This window comes from Meleagris gallopavo, chromosome 3, assembly GCF_905368555.1.
Source record: "Meleagris gallopavo chromosome 3, MGAL_WU_HG_1.1, whole genome shotgun sequence".
NCBI lineage: Eukaryota > Metazoa > Chordata > Aves > Galliformes > Phasianidae > Meleagris > Meleagris gallopavo.
Window position 1 is genome coordinate 40,180,970 of NC_139406.1, and position 20,365 is coordinate 40,201,334.

The 20,365-nt window shown below is 35.4% G+C and overlaps 1 long non-coding RNA gene across 5 annotated transcripts in view; it reads left to right on the forward strand.

The window, feature by feature from the left end:
- The window catches only part of LOC146544670 (uncharacterized), a 38,930-nt gene extending 23,374 nt beyond the window's left edge, over positions 1–15,556 (forward strand). For all 5 annotated transcript variants that reach the window (XR_014882410.1, XR_014882411.1, XR_014882413.1 and 2 more), the window contains 3 exons: positions 3,741–3,946; positions 14,504–14,629; positions 15,318–15,556. This is a non-coding gene — a long non-coding RNA (uncharacterized LOC146544670). The remainder of the gene's footprint in view (positions 1–3,740; positions 3,947–14,503; positions 14,630–15,317) is intronic.
- The last annotated feature ends 4,809 nt before the right edge of the window (positions 15,557–20,365 follow it).

The window sequence follows — 20,365 nt, forward strand, 5'->3', positions numbered from 1 at the left end:
GCTGAAATGTTACCAGCAAGCACAGTGACAGGTTGCTCTAGATCATTAGCACACATCCACACTGTTGAGCTATTTAACTGAGATAAGCATGTGATAATGTTAATATTGAAAATCTAGCTCAAAAATATGAGACATATCTTGTTTCTGAGTTTCACCTGAGTTTCTTGTTTCTGAATTTTCACCTAGACCTCTGTTTCTTGGTAGTTAAAGTACACTCATTAAATCTTTGGAACCTGATTATTTAGGGGCAAATCAGCCTCATGACTTGGCTGGAATAAGTTGGAGGGGCCTTTTTTTTTTTTTCCATTTTCCATGAGATGAGATTAAATTAACATTACTTAGATTGTCTGTGGAAATACAAGAGAAGATTAAGATATTATGGCATTACTTTTTTTTTCCCCAGAGCATTATTCTCTAATAATAGTGGAATACCTACACTGCCTTTGTGGATAGCGTTTGATGAAGTCCATTTCTTTTTACTAGTTGGTTCTTTATGTAGATACTGCCTAATATTACTCCTCTTTTAACAGATTTGCATCTGCAGAACACTCATCTAGCATCACTGTGTTTTTTTTTTTTTTTTCCAAATTTCATTCCATAAAATAATTAGATGTTGTAGTTTACCAAATGCTTCTTTATTGCATAATGTCATATATCTGGCCTTGTGTATTCTTGTTCCTCTCAGTTACTAGAAAACTAAAGTTTTCTGATTTTTCTTATCTGTTATTACAGCAAAATTGACTGAAACAGAGTGGCAATGTCTTGGAAGCCCAATTCCATGTTTCTTAGATAAGTCATTACCGCTAACAGAGACAACTGGTGTAAAATATTGGTGAAATCTATTGATGAATTGAAACTTAGTATAACTCTCAGATAAGATTTTCTACAAATTTTTGAACTCCTCAGAATAGAAAACAGAAGAGAAATCAATAGAGTATTTTTGCAATTATTTTCAGGTAGTTTGTTCCATTCAGAGGATGGTGACCTTTTTTTAAAAAGAGTTTCCAGAAGCTATTGCAAATGATCTTTTAAAGAAAACTAAGAAAAAAGTGTAAAAAAAAAAAAAAGTGCCTTATGTCTTAGAGATGTGGAAAGCTCAATTGCAGTCAAAACCCAGACTAGTTTTTATATTATATTAAATGATTTAAACAACTTTTTTTTTTTTGTTGTGGTATGGCAAAAGAAGGTGATGATACTGCCTTCTAATGGGATACAAGCACTTCAAAGCAATAGTAACAAAGAAGAAAATGTTTTCTAATCCTTTCCAACAAACTGATGGTTCAAGAGGAGGACAATCTCTATTCAGAGAAATGCTGCTCACTCACCTGTTAACCCTTAAATGAGAGTGAGGAGGGGTGGATCCAGGCTCCCCACCCTTCTGGTTACCCAAGTGTACTGCTTGTATATGAGCTCCCTGGGTTAGCCATACTTTCTCACCTGATGCTTAACCACTGGTTCAGGCTGTGACCTAGCAAGTCCACTGCATTTGTCTGAATTTTTTCTAATGATCTCTCACTAATGATGAAAAAGGATGAAAAAGGCAGCAAAAATAGTGACAGTGGATTCCAAGTCTGGAATTCTAAAATAAACAGAGCACAGATAGCAATACAGTCAACATTTTTTTTTTTTAAGTCTAATGAGAATAATTCCATTTTACATTTAAAAAAAAAATATTATTAAAAACCAGTTTTGAAAAACTATTATTTTAGAGTGCTTTATATAAAATTTTTTGTTAGTTCTATGTATGCTGTAGCAGTGAGGGGTAGGGAAGGAGGCTGCAGCTGAATGATAGGCTGTCTAATAGAAAACAGTACTGTTACTGTTTTAACTCTTTCCTGACTTGAAAAAAGTTATAATCTTACTTCTCTAAAATAATTTTCAGTTCGATTTTCTTTCATTTTATTTTACAGGAATTTGAAATATACAAGATTGTGACAAAACTCCAGATATATTCTGTGCATTTGAAGAATATAATCTGCACTGTCTTTTTTTTTTTTTTTTTTTGCTGTGTAGTGGATTAAGCTCGGATGGAGTTAATTTTTCTCATAACTGCGTCTATGGTGCTGTAGTTTGAATCTGTGACTAACAAGGTATTGATAACACTCTGTTTTGGCTCTTGCTGACCAGTGCTTGCAGATCATCAAGGTTTTCTTTTTTGTTTTAATTTTTCCAGCTCTGTCCCTACAGTGAGCAGGCCAGAGGTGTGTCTCCATGACAGCTGATCTGAATTGGCAAAATGGGCATTTTGTACTATATGGTGTTGTGCTTGGTGATGAAAGCTTGGTCAAAGTGGAAACATTCATGGCTCTGGCATTTGTCTTCCCAAGCAACTAAGTTATTGATAACATTTTCCTGTTTCTATGTTTGGTTGTTGTTGTTGTTTTAAAGAATAATTAATATTTTCTTTTTTTTTTTTTTTTCTTTCCTAAAAAGACCATTTTACTCCTCTTGGTAACAATAAAATGTTTGACTTTCTTTCTAGATGTCTACCTACCTTTGTAAAAATTTCTTCATTTGTCTGAGTGCTCTGAGTGCTAATTACATGTGATGTAGAAGAGCTGAATTTGGAAGAGGCCTCCAGAGATCTAGACCAGTTACCCTGTTTAGATTGAAGTCAGCTTGATCAGTCTGCTCAAGCTGGTATCCAGTCAATATTGATTATCTCCAGGGATGGAGGTGCCACAATCAGTCTGGCCAGACTGTTCTAGTATTTGACTACCCTTGGAGTGAATAGTCTCTTCTTATCTTTAAACTGAAATTCCTGTATTCCAGTTTATATTTATTGCTCTATTCTCTCATGATCGGACCTGTTTCCCTTTTCTTTACTGCCTACTAACAGGTATTATATGCAGTGATGGGATCTCCACTGAGCCTTCCAGCCTCCAGGCTGACAGGTTGTTCATAGCCTCTCCTCATGTGACAGATGTTTCCATCTCTTAATCTTTCACAAGCTAGCTAGCTAGAAGCGAATATAAATAAATTTGCAACAAATACAAGAGAAACAAGATAATCTTATTCTGCATCATGTTTTCAGCATCCATAATGAAAACGACATTCTAAGAGTGATCTCTGAAAATGCAGTCAATGCTTACAGGATGTAATGAAAATCTTCTATGTTTTCTGTAGTTAAGTTTCTCATACCAAAGTAAATGAGAATATTAGCACATATCTTTAAAATAGAAATGCCCGTTATTTCTACAGTTAAAGGAAATAAGTTAGTATTTGTCTGTCTTAATTTTTATTATCTGAATAAGTGTAAATTCAATAATAAATAATATATCCTGATTTTGTTGTTGTTTTGTTTGGTGCTGCTTTTTAACAGTGGTTACAAAGAAACACAAGAGAAGAGAACTTCCTCATAACGACTAATAGTAATTATTTACAGTTTACTTATAACCTCAGACAGAATGTCTGTTTGTAGATTATTTATGCTAATCTGCAGTCTGAAAATTCTGAAGGAAAGGGAATCCCACCACTTCCCTACTACTGACTCTTATTGTAAAAATTAGGAAGTTGTTGCAACAGCTAGTGAAGCCATTACTTTAAAATAATTTTTTGATAAATTCTTTTTGTCTTACTGGACTGGACACATTGATGGAGATATATAACAAGTCTAAGAGCTTTTTCTCTCAGCATTTTTTAAAAATTAATTTTATCTAATGGAATCTTATGCACATCTTTTCTTGACTAAACATCTAAGAAACCAAATAATTGCCTTGTACTTCGCTCCCTTGTAATAGAAATGCTGAGTCATGGCTTGAACCAGTGATTGAGCACCTGGTGGGAAGGCATAGCCAACCTTGGGGAGCTCAGGTGTATGCAATGCACCTGAGGGACTGAAAGGTGTGGAGCCAGGATCCATCCCTTCCCAGACCTCATTTAAGGGTTGGCAGTGGAGGTGAGAGTTTCTTGCTGGAGATCCCTGCCTATCGTAGACCTTCTGAGGGTAAGTAGTTTCTGTCCTTTTTTTCTATATCTAGGGCTGCTGTATTTAAGCAAATCCTTACTTGCTGTAGCTGTGGGCCTTCCTGCTCTGCTGATACTTCTGCACTTTCCCTCATGTTGCATCAGAATGTATTTGATTTGGTCTTGTTTATCATGAAGAGCGAAAGAGTTATATTGAAGCCATTATTTTATGATGAAATTAAAAATAAGATGGGAAATTTTTATCTCAAATGGATTAAGATCATTAATGTAACTGTGAAGAGTGAATTCAAGGGCATGATGGTTTTCACAAAACACTTTGAATGGGCATTGTATTTAGTTGTGAAAAGTATTGGAAGAAATATGAAAACATGAGTTCAACTTATGCTCAGTGTGTGCAGAAGTCAGTGTGTCAGAGACTGAATACATATGTAGAATCTGTTTCTTCCTTTGAAATGACAAAGTAAGATGCATACTTCTCTCTCACCAGGCACAGTAACATAATTTTTCAGTTGAAAAGCTTGGGAAATAGATTGTTTACATCAAGTTTATAGTAAAATGTCTGGTACAGGAGTTGTATCTAACATCATGGACCTCTAGTTCTGACTTTTTTCACCATATGGGTCTTAGTGAACCACATTTTAAACAGGTAATACTTTATTTTGCCTTTAGTGAGAGAGATTTCATGTCCTCCTCTAAACATGAGGAGTGCTAATGAAACAGCAGATCAATTTATTGGCTTCCTTAGGTGTTTGGAACATAAAATGCCAAAGGTGATTATGTCCTTGCAAAATGTCTATGGACTTAATGGCTGACAAAGTGCAAGAATTACTCTTTCAGTTCCTTACCACAAATAAATTACTCAGTTTTTCTTACTAATGTTGTCTTTGTCAGTGTTAGATGTTTTGTAGTAAACTAAGTTTTCAGCACTCTGAAGATTTTTCCAGATATGTTGGAATAGATATTTGTCCGTTCATAAGGCAATATTTTTTTATCATTTTAGCATTTGTGCAAAAAGTTTTAGTAATAATAGTATAAGGAATAAAAGCAACAACTTGCACAAAACCAATTTATAAACTTGCATAGAATAATGCTGACAGTAAAATCTGACAACCAAAGAGAGTAGCAAACTACTTCTTACTAAAAGAGTCCGTGCTTTTCTACTCAGCTTTTTATTAAGTCTTCTGTAAAATTTAGATGCATGCTTCTACTTTTCTTTGTTGAGTTTTCTTCCCATTCATGTCTACAATTACTAAAGAATTGTGTCTAAATTGATGATAGAGAAGTATCAGGCTGCCTTAAATGCCCGCTTCTAAACCCTCTGAAGCAGTGAACCTCTATTTTACAGCACTTAGAAATCTTAGCCACTGAATGTCTGTTGCAGTGTTAATATTATGAAGTGATTAATCAGAATTCTGATTAAGATGAGAGTGATACAGTTCTTTTGTACCATTAACCAAGGGTTGAATATCAGTCTTATCACTAGAGTAAAATCATAGCCTTCCTGGCAAAATAAAACAATTTTATAAATGACAAAAATGGGTACTGAAGGAAAAATGAGGATAAAATGTCCTTGCAAAATAAAATTTTAGAAGAACAAAGGAAGGATAGAGGGCATCTATGCAAAACAAGATGAAGGAAGAGCTGAGAAGAGTTTCTGTCACAGGATTCTGATTATACAAATTTGCAAAACAGGAGATGCTAGCTTAGCACCTATGTGTAAATCTTGTTTGCTGGGAAGAACAGAGTGATAGACTTGACAGGATACAAAGATAGTTCTAGTTGGGCGAAATAACAAACTATGAACCCAGATTACAAAGTACGTATAAAAGAGGAAACAAAGGGGGAGTAGCTTATAGGGAGATGGCCTAGGAGAATGTGAACCCCAAGTACCTCAGCCAATGGGGAAAGGGCAAAGGGCTCACTAGCATCAGGATGCAGGGATAAAAGAGGGGCTGTGTGCCCCCCTGGGTATGCCCCAGTGGAGTCTCCCTTTATTCAAATAAAGAAAGCTGAGGACTCCTCTGTCTGTCTCTTTTTGGGATAAAGATTACTGAGCAAGCTTTTTGGAACAGAGATTTTCCTAACAGCTGCTTTACATCAAAATTATTGCTGTCAGCAGGTGGTCACTATTTTAAATGTTTTTTTTTTTTTCCAAAATGTTGTAACACCTTCTTAGTGAACAAACACTTCAAAGTCTCAAATTCTTGTTGGCGTGCAGAAGGATACAATTACTCTGTACCCAGGGAAAGTATAATTTTGATTTTTTTTTTCCCCTCAAAACACAGTATTTCTTGAAATCCACGCAGAATTACTTTGTTTTTCAAGGTAGCACTTCACGTACTAATGTCTTAGACTACAGTTTCTTTTATCATTGTGCATCTTCCTACCATCTTTGGTTAGAAATTGTTCAGCCCCAAAGCACAGTCCACCTTATGTGTTGAATGAAGAACTGTAGAAAATTGGTATGTGAGCATATAGAAGTTAGAGGAGAAATGGACACATATTCCAATTTATTTTGATTGTATAGTAAACGTGCATGTATTTCTCAATTTGATTAAGTAGATGCTTTTTAAAAAATTCCTCTGAAACTCTGTGGCTAAAATGAAGGACTATGCTTAGCCATTGTTTTGTGATTATTTCCAGAAGCTGTCAAATTTCATGTTTACACCTTTTCACATTTTTCACTGGTATACATACAGCATGAAAGTATTTAAAAAGAAAAGACAGTTGCCAATATCTTGTATTTCTTTTCAATTTTCTTCTAATTCTGCTGCTATGCAATACTTTATATCAGTTTGATTCCTAAAGGAATAGATTATCATCCACTATTCAAATCTAATTGTTGAGTCACAGCAAACAAAGAGTCTAAGTAGGTTGCTTTTACCTGGTCAAAGCTTTGCTCAAGAAGATAGTAGCACAGTGCAGATAAAAATCATGGTATTGCTAATGTAAGTAACGATCAAAATACTGTCTCAAATTGGTTGCTCAAAGGAGTGCTCAAAGAACTGATGGCAGTCATGAAACCTGGTTCAGTATTGGAAGGCCATTTGAGCATTCAACAAAACCGTGACTGAGTCAGTCATTTTACTCCATAAATAGAGGGAATCCTGAACACCCCTTAAGCACTCCTGACTGGCAAGTGGTTGAGTGGCAGGATGTCCCTTTGAATAGGGACGCCTCTTGACTTTATGCCTGCTGCGAAATTTCCTTACGACTTGATGTCAATAGGTTCCTTACCGATAGAGATCCTTTGTAATTGACAAGTAGCTTTAAGCTTTGCTATCTTAGCAAAGATTAAAGTTTAGATTAGTTGTGCACATGTAATCCTTCAGACATAAACCACTGACCAACTCCGAAATTATGAGTGGGTTCAGTTGCACCTGGGCTCCTTATCTCTGTGGTTCAGGAAGTCTAGAAAGCAGTGGGCTTTACTCCAAACCTTAAGAATCAACAAGAGAGCCTCCAGTGTGTGTTTGACTCTATTCTCTATGATGTAAGTAATCAAGAGTGTCTTGCTACCCCTAATCCTGTCAAACTGCTGTCATATACAATTAAACTTTGTTGCATTACTATATCCCATCAATAAATATATCCTCTCTTCTTTCTTAGGAGTGTGGTTTCCATCTGTGATGCCAATTTAATTTCTTTTTTTCCTCCCTCTCACTCTTAGTTAAAGAAAATATTAAAGTATTTTCTTTTTCAGAAATCAGAAGTTTAAGAGTTTGAGAAAAATGTATTTAAATTTGTAGTGTATTTACACATGTACTGAAAGTCACTTCAAAGTTTTTCTTTTATAGATTGTCTGAATATTTTTATCACAAAAGTTTCTCTGTAGATGATGATTGCACAACACAGCATGAATTTAACATTTTTTTTCTCTTTTTTATGTCTGTGATGTAAATGGGGAGAAGAAATGGGGAGGCATGACCTAAAATACAGAAGATGAAAATTCTGGTGAAATCTACTAAATGCATTCATTTTATTTTTTTCTTCTGCTCCTCCTCCTTTTTTCCTTTACTAAATACCTTTTTTTCTTCAAAATTATTGCCATGAGGAAGCAACTTTTTTTTTGGCAGACAATTTACAGAGTTGTAGAAGGTCGCTGACAGCATGTTGATGTGAGGGAAAGGATGTTTTTGCATAACAAAAAAAAATTGTGAAACCAAAGGGATGTACCTCAGGGTTTGTGATACAATGTAAGTTTCAGCTTTCAGTTAGACCCCAAGAATAGAATATGTGTCCTTGAGTGATAACAGGAAGAATACCACTAAGTAAGAAGTAAGGAAGAATACCAATAAGGGCTTTGTTGGAGAAGGTTTGCAAGGGCAACTCGATGGTAAAAAGGAAAAAGGGGAAATTGAGTTGAAAGAAGAAAGGGTAAGATGTCCTCAAAGTAAGTCTGAGAATTGGTTAAACAAACTGATCTTATAGATATATAGCAGGGGATGCTAGTTTGAAAATTCTTATAAATCTTACCTGCTTGACAAGACAGAGGGAGATGGACTTTGTCAAACAAGATACAGAGATAACTCTAGTTGGTCAAAGCAATGAACTCTGAATCCAAATTACAAAGTATGCATGACCAAAGGGATACCTAGAGTAGGTGATAAATGCATGATACCAGAGTCAAGAAGAATGTGAACCCCAAGTACCAATGGGAAAAGGAGGAAGGGCTCATTTGCAGTTGGGCAATAGGGAACATAAATGGCTGTATCTTTCCAGCGTGGTATGCCTACATTAGGTAGGTTATCTGCTTCTACAAGAGCATTAAATAAATTGTGATTCATAGCAAAGTCTGCATGAGCCTGGTTTATTGGACCCAGATATCTCTCATATTGAAACTAACAGAGACAATTCCACTAGAATTTATGTTAGGATGAGATAGTCACATTTTTTTCCATTTGTCTTCATGTTAGATTGTGAATGAAGCATAACAAGCAACTTCTGCAGTACATAACCTAGAATATCTACTGAAATTTTCAGTATTATTCATAAGGCAATTCCCAAGCCCTTGATGTTATCCAGTGTATTCAGGACAAATTTTTCCACTTCATCATCACTCAGATTTAATAGTCCTAGTTGTACTAGAGAGAATCTTTTGGTTTCAGCAAATGGTGCTTGCTCACCAAGGTGACAGGAGAAATTAGCATACCCTGCACATAAAATGACAATGGCAAGCAGTTATTTTCAGACTCAATTCAAGATGTAGAACAAGTTTAAGAATCTTCTCTCTCTTTTTTTTTTTTCTATCAATTAAAATAAAGTCTCAACCTGAGACTGGAGTAGAATGGATTCTGATGGAACCATAACTAGCATCAGCATGCAACAGTCCAATAACACTGCTTATCATACCTTCTGCCCTGAAGGACTGTTGTGACAGATGTGCTGTCTCTATGGCTATTTGACTTTTAGGAGCATCTTGAAAATTAACATATCTATCTGGTCTGCTGGAACTAACCAAATGTGTGCAAATGGGAGAGGTGGGGTTGAGATCTCAAAACTACTGCAGGTTTTTCTCCAAACAAGTAGTCATAGTTTACTGAAATGCGTATGAAGAATGTACCTTTGTTCTGTTGAGGTACCCGTTTAGGTGAAAACTGTAGTAGAATGTAATGCCTTCTAAACACTACGTTGATATTCAGGAGTTTTACTTGGGCTGAGGTCTGTCCAGCAACAGATGAAGCACAAATTGTGGACCAAGTGAAGTCCACAGACAATTTAGAAGGGCAGCCTGTGAAACACTGGAATGATATACGTATGTGTGTATCAAATGACAGGAAAGTTTATGGTAATTAATGGGTATGAATTAGTTTTGAGCAATATTTTGTATCCATTGTTTTGTAAATATATGTACGTATTCTAATAATTATTATTTTTCTTTTTCTGTCTTAGTAAATAGTTTTTTTTATCTAAGACGTTTCTTTTTTCTTCCTCATCCCACTGGGAGAGGAGAGCAAGTGAAGAGCTGGATGGTGCTTTGCTGCAGGCCAGGTTAAACCACAAAAGTTCTCTGTGCTGGCATTGGATGCTGACAGTGAGCAGCTTTGGAAAATGGCTGCTCCCAAACCATTTTCTTTCTTTTAATTGCCCAATTTTTTTGTTTCTTCTTTTTTTTTTTTTTTTTTTTTTTTTAATGAAATGCCTTGTTTGTTTGCTTTGTGATCTGCAGAACAGAGTAAGGACTGAAAAGTTCAGAGAGCACTTTAGTTTTCCATTTTCTTCTGTTAAGAACCTTTTTTTTTTTTTTTTTGAATATACATTTGATATCTTAAGAAAAAAACTGGAGTTGAAAAATCTCATTAAGTATGAAAGACAGAAATGGAAACTGGCTGCTAATTCCTAAATTATTGTGTATAGAACTTTATCCTGCAAATCGATATGGATTTTTTTTTTTTTATGGGGTTGGGTGAACTCTTTCTGGTTAACAGCTTTTTGAATAGAAAAGGTAAGATAAAGCATCTAAAAAGGGCTTAGAAGTTGTTCTCAACTTTCTCAGGAATCTGCAAATGAATAACTCATTAGGATCCTTTTAAATACCAGCTGAATGAGAGAAAGATAAGTTTCACAAACTTGATACCCTTGAAATACTTTCTAAAACGAAATTAAACTTCAGAAAATGGCTTTATATTTGTATTTCATGTTCACATTGATCTCAGTAAGAGGTTTTGAATGCTCAGCAGTCACGTAACTCTGAATTCAGTGGTCTGATTTTGAGTGGGAATGTGACATTTTTGTCCTTCATTTTTTTTATCTCAGACTTTTTTCCACTCAACTAAAATTCTAACACCTCTGTCTTTTTCTTTCATCTATTTATTGTCAAAAAGAGCTTTCAAGCAGCTAGCTTTAATGAAGTACTTTTAAGACTCTGTATATGATATTCATAAGCATTTCTTCATCTTCTATTTTTTTACTCACAGTACACAGCGCAAGAATACAAAAGTCTACAAGGTAGACTTGTCAATAAGTCAATAATATCTAGCTGCAAAAGTGACTTTTGTTTGACAATTTTTCTGAAGACTGGCGGGATATATAAATATACAGCAGACAATTGGGATCCACAGGGACCATGTTAAGATCATTATGAATATTTGAAAGGGTAACTAGAGCAAGGGGTGCACAGGGCAATCAATTACTATGAATTTTTATTTCTCTAAACACTCAAAGGGAATGTCAGGACAGGTATGTATTATCAATAAGCTTCATTTAAGGAAACATGGGCATTATTTTAATAGGGGCAGGGCAAGAGAAAAGAGTCACACATAAGTAAACGTATTTAAACAGAGGCTTTCAAAGCTAATTATTTAATTAGTGCAATTATTTTAAAACTGAATGCTTATTATTATTTATAGATGTTGGATAGTTGTTTTTTTGTTTTTTTGTTTTTTGTTTTTTTTTTGTGTTTTTTTTTTTTTTTTTTTTTAATAAAATTCCAGCACCACTCTTTTGAAAACTTGAAAATCAGTCTCAGGAGTCTGCAAAACTGAAGAATGAAAAGAAAACTTTTTTTATAAAACTTGAACATCAAATTAGGAATTGCAGTTTTGAAGGCGTCCTTTCTCACTTTTTTAGAGACTATTGTTAAAGAAGAAACGAGAGAAGAGTTTAGATATTTAAGCTTATCATGATATTTCACCAAATATTTTTAAATTATACATTGTGTCAGAGACAATTTGAAATCTTATTGTGCCTCTGGAAATCTGATTGTTACTGTATTGGCATCAATTTATGCATATGTTTTGTGTTATATCACATGCTCTTATTGAAAGTCTGGTCAGGCCCAAAATGTTGTTCCTAGCCAAGATTATGTTGAGATCATAGAATGATAGAATCGCTGAGGTTGGGAAAAAAACACTGATATCATCTAGTCCAACTGTCAGCCCATCCCTGCCATGCCCACTAACCATGTCCCTCAGTGCCACATCCACATGTTTCTTGAACATCTCCAGGTATGGTGACTCTAAAACTCTGGGCAACCTGTTCCAGTACCTCACTGTTCTTGGGGAGAATAAATTTTTTTCCAAATATCCAACCTGAATAGTGTAGAAGTAGCTCAGAAGATCAAAATGAAGTACTTATGCTACAAAAATATAATAATGTATATATAATGTTATATATACACCAATATAGTATATCTACTAATACAATATTTCTACTATAAAAATGAAGGCTGTAATTTACTGGAGTAGGTACTTAATCATGTGGATCACCATTAAAGCTTGCTTCTTTGAGATCTTAAATACACTCCCACAAATCCATCTATTTTGTCAGCTGTGACGTTAATGACTAGAAATATTCTGTGGGAGACACAGATGAAGGACTTGATACAGAATATGTCACAGTTACTCCAAGTTAACCAGATAAATATATATACTCTGTGGTTTTTTGTCATCATCCTCATTCCAGCCCAGACAGTGCCAGACAAATCCACTGCCATGATGGGATGGTGTGGGACCAGCGCAGGTGCCTGCATTAGGTCAAGGATTGTTCCATATCAGGTGATGTAGGCAGAAAGCTGTAGGCAGTTACCTGGGAGTTATTTGCTGATTGGGGGTTGTAGAGTGTTGGTCAGTGAGAGTGAGTCCATGGGTTGCTAGTAGTGCATTGTGTTGGTGTTGTATGTTCATTAGTGGGTGATTGCATTAGGAATATAATATATTAGGAATATATTTAATATATGCTATAATTATTTCCATTTCCCTCTTCTGCCTTAGTGAATGGTTTTTGTATAAGCCCCTGAGTTCTGTTTTATTTCTAGCTCTTCCACTTGTCCTGCTTGGGGAGGAGAAAGCAAACAGCTGCTGCCGGGGTAAAACACTACAGTAATTCCAAAACACAACTTATATGTAACTTGCTAATAGTGTAAAATAGTTGCTAATTTTGAAGAAGTTAATAATCAAGGATTAAATATGGGATAAGATGTTTGTGTGGTGATTACTCAGGGACCTTAAGGTGAAATGTTAAGTATCTGAAATCTGTTTGGACAACAGTCCAAAGAAAAGAGAAAACTGCTTTTCTTACAGTATTTATTATACAGAGTCCAGTGGTTATCAAAGATGCTGAATCCATTACAAGCTTACAGAATTTCTCAAAGCTGAGGTCACAAGAGAATTCTTTTCTATTTCCTGAGATCTGTTCCAGAAGCATTATTTATATAAAAATAATGCCTTTAAAAAAAAAATCCTAAAAAGAGAATATGGAACATATAGAGCTCAGTGATTTCAATTTAAATAGAGACTTTACCTTTGCAGTTCTGTTTTCTGTATGCTGTATCCTGAAGTTTTTTCTCAAGCTGTTTTTGATCTACAGGAAGCTATTAAGAGACTGTCAACTTAGGTATACTTGAAAATCTAGCTCAGCACTGAGGCCTTCTGGTTAAGTAACTAATGGACTAAAAACAAAACCACCAAACTCCCTTTCATTTATTTAATACCAGCATTGTTCAACTGAGTGCTAGGAGGCTGGATTTTTGTGGTTCCTGAAGTAAGGATTTCAACGCTAACATAGGCAAATATGTGTGCAGTATAAGCTGCTGCTGTTTGTCTTTTCACTGATAGACTGCATGCTTTCCCTCTGCTTGTTAATAGTGACCCACTCAGTTTAATGTTTCTTGTACATGACTATAAAAATGGCTTGGAAACTTAGATACCCTTGTATATAAGGGACATGGCTCATGAGGAAATATTGGCCAGTAGATGGACAGTTGGACTAGATGGTATTAGAGATCTTTTTCAATCTTGGTGATTCTATGATCATTCTCAAACCTCACTTTGAGCTATTAAATTTTCTTTAGAAGAAATGGCATGAATAAAATGTGTCATATTCGTAGGATCAAGAATTAAGCCAACCTACTGAATGACTAGGATTCTAGAATGAGACTTAAACAATATGACTTATTTCTAGTCCCACAAATTCTTCCACAAAAATAACAACTTATTGCATTAATTTTAGAAGTTACTTTTTATTCTTAAAACACAAAGTGAATTCATGTGAGGGCTTATTTTCTGAATTGTTGAAATATAATCCTGTTTGAATGGTCCTAATCATGAACAACAGTTTTTAGTCAGACCTTGCTTCACTGCCTCTGGGTATAGTAAGTAAATTTAAATTATCTCCCTCAGGACAGGAGAAAGAAAACAATCATGCTTTTCTATGCTTCTAAATTAAGACAAATCTCTGCAAGAAAATGCAAAAACAAACAAAAAACACAATAACAATAACAACAACAACAAAAAACAATAACAACAAAAAAATACTCAACAAGTACCTACAAGATGTTTGTTTATTAAGAAAATTTGAGTGTGGGATAAAAAAATCCTCTTACTAATACCATGTCTAAGTTGCTGATAAATTATACTTCATTGCTACAGACAAGCTCCTCATACAGAAATCTTCCAGCAGAGTAAAGAAGGTAGTCAGAAATTTCTTAAGTCTGGACTAACATTCAGTCTGTAATGCACTTGTAGTTTCTGTTGTGGTAGTGGATATAGTTCTTGAAGTACTTCATTTTGAGTTGTCTAAGAGAATACATATACAAGTGTCATCTTATTTATGAGAAAATTTCAAAAATCTATTGCAGTGGTGGAAGTAGGAGTCTGCTCACAAAGGAGGAAAAAAATGTGGCCTGAAGATCTGGACAAGAAATAAATTCTGAAGTTAGGAAATCATAACTAAAACAATCAGTGTTGCTAATGCCTGGATTCAGGTAAATATTATGGACTCTAAATACACGTTTTCCTTTTGCTTGCAGTTGTTGAAAGTCAAAAAAGGTATAAAAGCATGGAAATATTTCCACTTCTTACTTTCTCAGTCTTCTGATGGTTCATTAAATACTGGTTCAGTTGATATCACTGCAGTGATTTTTTTTTTTTTATCTATAAACATACTTTACCTGTCGTAGTGTGCAAGGAATCTACACTGGATTTTTTTTTCAGTTTTTTTCATTAGTACGTTAATTCTGATAAATGGCTTTGCACATGATTAACCATTTTCACTACCTTAAAGCAATTGAAGAGGTCTATGGAAGCTTTGATCTAAATCCCTAAGGGAGTGTGACACTTTAAATCAGGGCTGCAAATGCCTTAATCACTTTTATTTTCATTGTAAGCCAACACTATAATTTAAACAGGAATCTAGTTACTAATCTTGTTACTTGAATTTTTCTGTACACTTTGCTCTAGTTATCAATTCTGTATCTTACACTGATTTTTCAGTTCCTTGTTTTCTCTGCATTTCATATATTACTAGAAATGAGTTAAATGTCATCCCCTGGCAACCTTTAATTTGTAATGATACTGAAAATCCTTGCCAATGATTAAAATTCCCATCTTGCGATCACTTTGCGTGGGCTGAATTTGCTTGGGGATTCAGTGAAATCTTATGTTCTGTTGCAGTCATTTCAGTGTATGTAGGAGTGTATGGGAACTGCTGAATCATGGCCTGAACCTCTGATTGATCACCTGAGATGAACAATGGGTCAGCCCTGGGAGCACAGGTGAAGGCAATTCCCCTGTGCTGCCGGAAGGAGTGGAGCCTGGCTCCACCTCTCCTAGACCCACTTAAGAGCTGACCACAAGTAGGGAAGTATCTCTTTCTGGAGATCCCTCCTTTGGAGTTCTACAGCGAGCCCAGGACAAGGGTAAGCACTTTATCTATTTTCTTTTTGGTATAATAACCAGCTTAGCCAAACTCTCTTGTTTATTTCCTACTTAAAACATCTGTATATTCATTGATTATACAAGGAGACAACTACGATACAATGATCTGTGATCTCATGCTGGAGATTTCCCAGAATCACATAGAATGGCCCGGGTTGGAAGGGACTTCAAGAATCATGAATTCTCCAACCCCCCTGCCATAGGTAGGGCCACCAACCTCCCCATTTAATACTAGACTGCTGCCCAGGACCCCATCCAACCTGGCCTTGAACACCTCTAGGGAAGGGGCACGTATCTGAGATTCAAGACTTAGGACAGTGCTCATAGATTAGGCTCCCAGAAGAGCTTTAAGATAATTAAGATGAATAAAGCTATTAAAAACAGTGCTAAAATTGTCAAACATTGAAGAAAAAGACAATGGTCCTACCAATTCAAATGTTCAGTCAGAGCATTGCTGTAGAAATACAAACCAAACACAGGCATAAGAACACTTTTCTCACCCACAGGACTGATAGTAACTGCTTTCCGGACTATTTCTCACTCATTGCTGTAGCTTCTCTGCTTACCCGGCCTTCATGTAGCAAATTTGATCCTCTTTCAGTATTCGCAACTGTTGCTCCCTGTATTGATCTCTTCATTGTTCAGTCTTTAGAAATTTCCTCAGTGTTTTCTTCCAAATGAGAACAGTCACAGTGGAATACTGCGCTATGCAGGGGGATTTGGCACAAAGACAGTCTGTGATAAAATATGCTTGAATATAAGAGGCTTTTAAAACATGAAATACTAATATAATAGAAAACAGTAAAAGCATTATGTATAGTGACTTACTAGAAAAAGTTAAATGTATTACTCTAGAGACAAGCAAAGACTAAACAAAGAATATTTGAAATTTTTCTGGCTGACACTAACAACTGCAATCTACAGTTTTTCTACACAAAGCTGTAGCAGACTGAGAACATGCACAGAAGAAATGTACTCATAAGTATAATTTTGGGCTACAGGCAAACATGGGGAAAAAAAGTTGAGTTGCATTCACATAACTGAGTGAAGGTATATTGATAGAAAATTACTACGTGGTCTTGTTCTTTAAATATCTTTTTATTGAGATATATAATGTAGTTCTATTTTTTTCTAAGATTCCATTGATTTGGTAAAACAGTTACATACAGCCATGAAAAGTCTTTGTTATGAGACTGTCCTGGCTTCAGCTAGTTAATTTTCTTGCTAGTAGCTGGTATAATGTTAAGTTTCTGGTTTAGAAGAAAAGTGTTGATAACTTATCTATGTTTAAGTTGTTCTGAGCAGTCCTTACACTAAGTCATGAACATTTCAGCTCCTTGTGCTGCTCCCCCATCAAGGGTTTGGGAGTACGAGAAAAACTGGAAGGGTACATAGTGAGGATGGCTGACTGAGACTGACCAAAGGGATGTTCAATACCATGTAACATTGTGCTGAATGATAAAAGTGATGGGAGTTGATTAGTGGGGCTGCCACTGCTAGGAGACTGGACGTTGGTCGGTTGATGGTGAGAGATTGTGTTGTGAATAACTTTCTTCTTTTTAAATTATTTTGTCTTTATCTCAAAACATGAATTCTCACATTTACTTTGTGATTTTCTTCTCCATCCCACTGTGCGTGTGGAGGGAGGGGGAACGAGTAAATGCCTGCGTGGTGCTTAGTTGTGTGGTGGCAGGCACTATGATCTAACTGCTTATTTATATAAAACAAAATATCTTGTTATTCCCTTGTGTAATTAAGGACATCAGCAAATAGTATCTGCCTGTCTTAATAACTGGCATTCCAGAAGAAGATAGTATAGATGCTACAAATTACCCCGGGAGTTCACAGCCAAACTGATGCATTTAAATAGATTTGTATTGCAGAAAAGAGGGAGAAGAATAAATTCAGGCTTAGTTTCAGGAAGGCGTTCCTTAAGGTAGGAATACGTATTTTGTAGGTATATAGGTGAGTTATTTCTTGAACTTACAGGTGAATAATATTGTATACTGTGTTGGGATACAGAGATAGTTAGGCTAGGTGCAGAGAAATGTACCGATGTGACTGCAGTACTGGCTGGTAGGAAGATAAACAGGATGATTTTTTAGGGTTTATTTTCAGTCTGGATTTCTTTGCCAGATTTGAATGCTCCTAAGAATTAGGTCAGCCTTCTAAGGTCTTGCAAATCTCCCTCTGGAAATGACCTTTTCTCCCACACTATGGAGTTTCATCTTCAGGTGACAAGAGGGTTTTCGTTGTTCCTTTTCTCTGAAATAGTAAAGTTTCATGCTGTAGGTGTTATGACTGTGTTGCCTTTTTTTTTTTTCTCTTAAAAAGAGAAGAAGATGCAGCAGAGAGAGATATGCAAAATGGTGTTCTAGCCTGACTCAAATAGGCAGGAAGGATCAAAGTGTCAAATTCTGCACATTCTTTGTATAAGAGAGACGGGTGGGTATGTGTGTTTATATATACATAAATATATGTATATGCTTCATTATGTATCTGTCCAAGGAGATGATTGTGGAAGTGAAGAACGACATAGAAAATCCATAGGATCTATAAAGATAATATGTATTTAACAATGTTATGTAATCCAGTAAGAAATTCACTGCAATTATATTTTGATGCTATCCAATTGATCAAGTTCAGGATAAGCCTTTCACAGTTAATTATTTTTGTTGTTCTGTTATCTACAAAAGAATATTATGTCTTGGTATATTTATTGCGCTTGTAATTGCATCAGAATTACTGTTTGTTTATAGTTGATCTGTAATAAATGATGTAATCTAAGAGGAAATAACTAGCTGTTATAAATCATTGATTTTTATGGACAAAAGTTAATACTCTACAGATCAGTTTTGCAATTTACAAGATAGAAGCATTTCTTCCCATTCTCTCCACACTCTTGCCCTGGTTCTGTCTTATTTACAAGCATCTTGGTTGGTTTAATAAATAATGGCTGAAATATTTCATTTTTAATTAGTATAAAATGTCATTTGTTTTTATGTATTTAGAGGAGGGATTTGGAGGTGCTGCTGAATGAAGGATTAACACTGAAATAGAGATCTGAATAAATACATAGTGTTTCAAACTGAATTCACAAAACACACAGTGGATCACGTTTTTAGATAAAGCTCTTGCATTTAATGTGATAGTACAACCCTGCTGCTTGGACTGTGACAAATTGCTCAGTATGTGTCTGCTGGGACATAAGAGGACAAGATATTATGCTTAACCCCAGAACTGTCAAGTCTGATTATTTTTTAAGAAGCTTAATAGCTCTGGGAGCGATAAAAACAAGTGTGTATAGAGAAGAAGGAAGAAGGGAAGAGGAAGGAGAACGGGGAAGGTGTTGCTGGTGTTTTTCATGTTACTACTAGAAATAATTCAGTCTGGGAATTCACTGTGTTGGTTCTTTTTTTCTCCCTGTATGGATAATAAATCTAATAAAATGGCATTGAACATAGAAAGGTATGACTATTGCTGTTGACGTATCTGCAGAATAAGTCATCAAGAAAGGAATAGTTAGTTTGTAACAGAACAAATGTAAGTATATATATGTATATATACTGCCTGTGATCTTAGTGGATTTGTCACTGCCAGGCTTCTGAGAACATGGAGGAGCTGGGGGGAAAAGGCTGCCCAGGCTCAGAGCCAGTGGCTACTACAAGGTTAGACCCTGCTGGATTTCAACACTTTTACTGTGTCACATTTGATAAGAACGTGTTAAAATATTATGGGAACAGAGAGTGTAATAGGCCATGTCTTTGCTGTTGGCTGACTCAGCATGTTACTACAGAAGACTGAAAAGTGTGTGATTGAAAGCCCTGATTTTTCTCCTGATATTTGAAATTGAAAAATTGAAATTGCTGGTTCTTCAAATGTGCAATCTCCATAAAAAGCAAAGGCCAACTTTTATGATGTTTGCCTTTGTCCAGTTTCTAGTGCTAACATTAAGGAAGTTAGCTTCTTGAATGCTCTTTGCTCGTTGTTGATTCCTATTGGTGTTCAAGGTTGTCAGGAAAATGAATGCTCACTAAGATGCTTCATACTATGTGCCAGTGTATACCAGATGTTTAGGTGCAGTATCAACTGAGTCTGAATAAAGAGTAAGGGTTTTATGAAGAAGGAAAGAGATGAGATGAAAGTATGGATATTGGGAATACTGTTTGAACCAAACTGCAAATGAACAAAAGGGAGATGAGACAAATGCATGATGCCAGGACTGCTGTTTTGGTGGGAGATGAGAGGTATCCAAGTCTGCATTTATTTCTGAGAAACATTACACTGAGTGAAAAATTTGGTCAGATTTCTTTAACTGTCAGGAACAACTCACCTTTGGCAATTTCTTGATTTACTCTTTTGTTGCAGCTGTTTGTCATAGCATAGAAACTTTCCAGTAAAAATGCTTGTAACCAAGGAATTAAATTGTGACTAATCCAGCTTTTTCAATGTATTTCATTTGATAATAGTCATTATCCATTGGAGAGAAGAATTCACTGAAGTAGATAAGCAATCATTTCCTCCTTTCAGTAGTTTGGGTCAGCTGACATTATAATTTGAAACAATATATACATATTACCAATACTGAGACAGCATGCTTAGTCTAAAATTCAGTCATAGCACTCTTATTTTTAAGAATCAGAATTTTATCTCAACAAAACTGTCCTTAAAAAAACAAAACAAAACAAAACAATTATCGTTGTGTATTTTTTTTTGCTTTTATTTGTTTCTACTTGTTTTATTTTAAGATCTGTTGTAAATTTTCCTTAGTGCACTAGCATTAA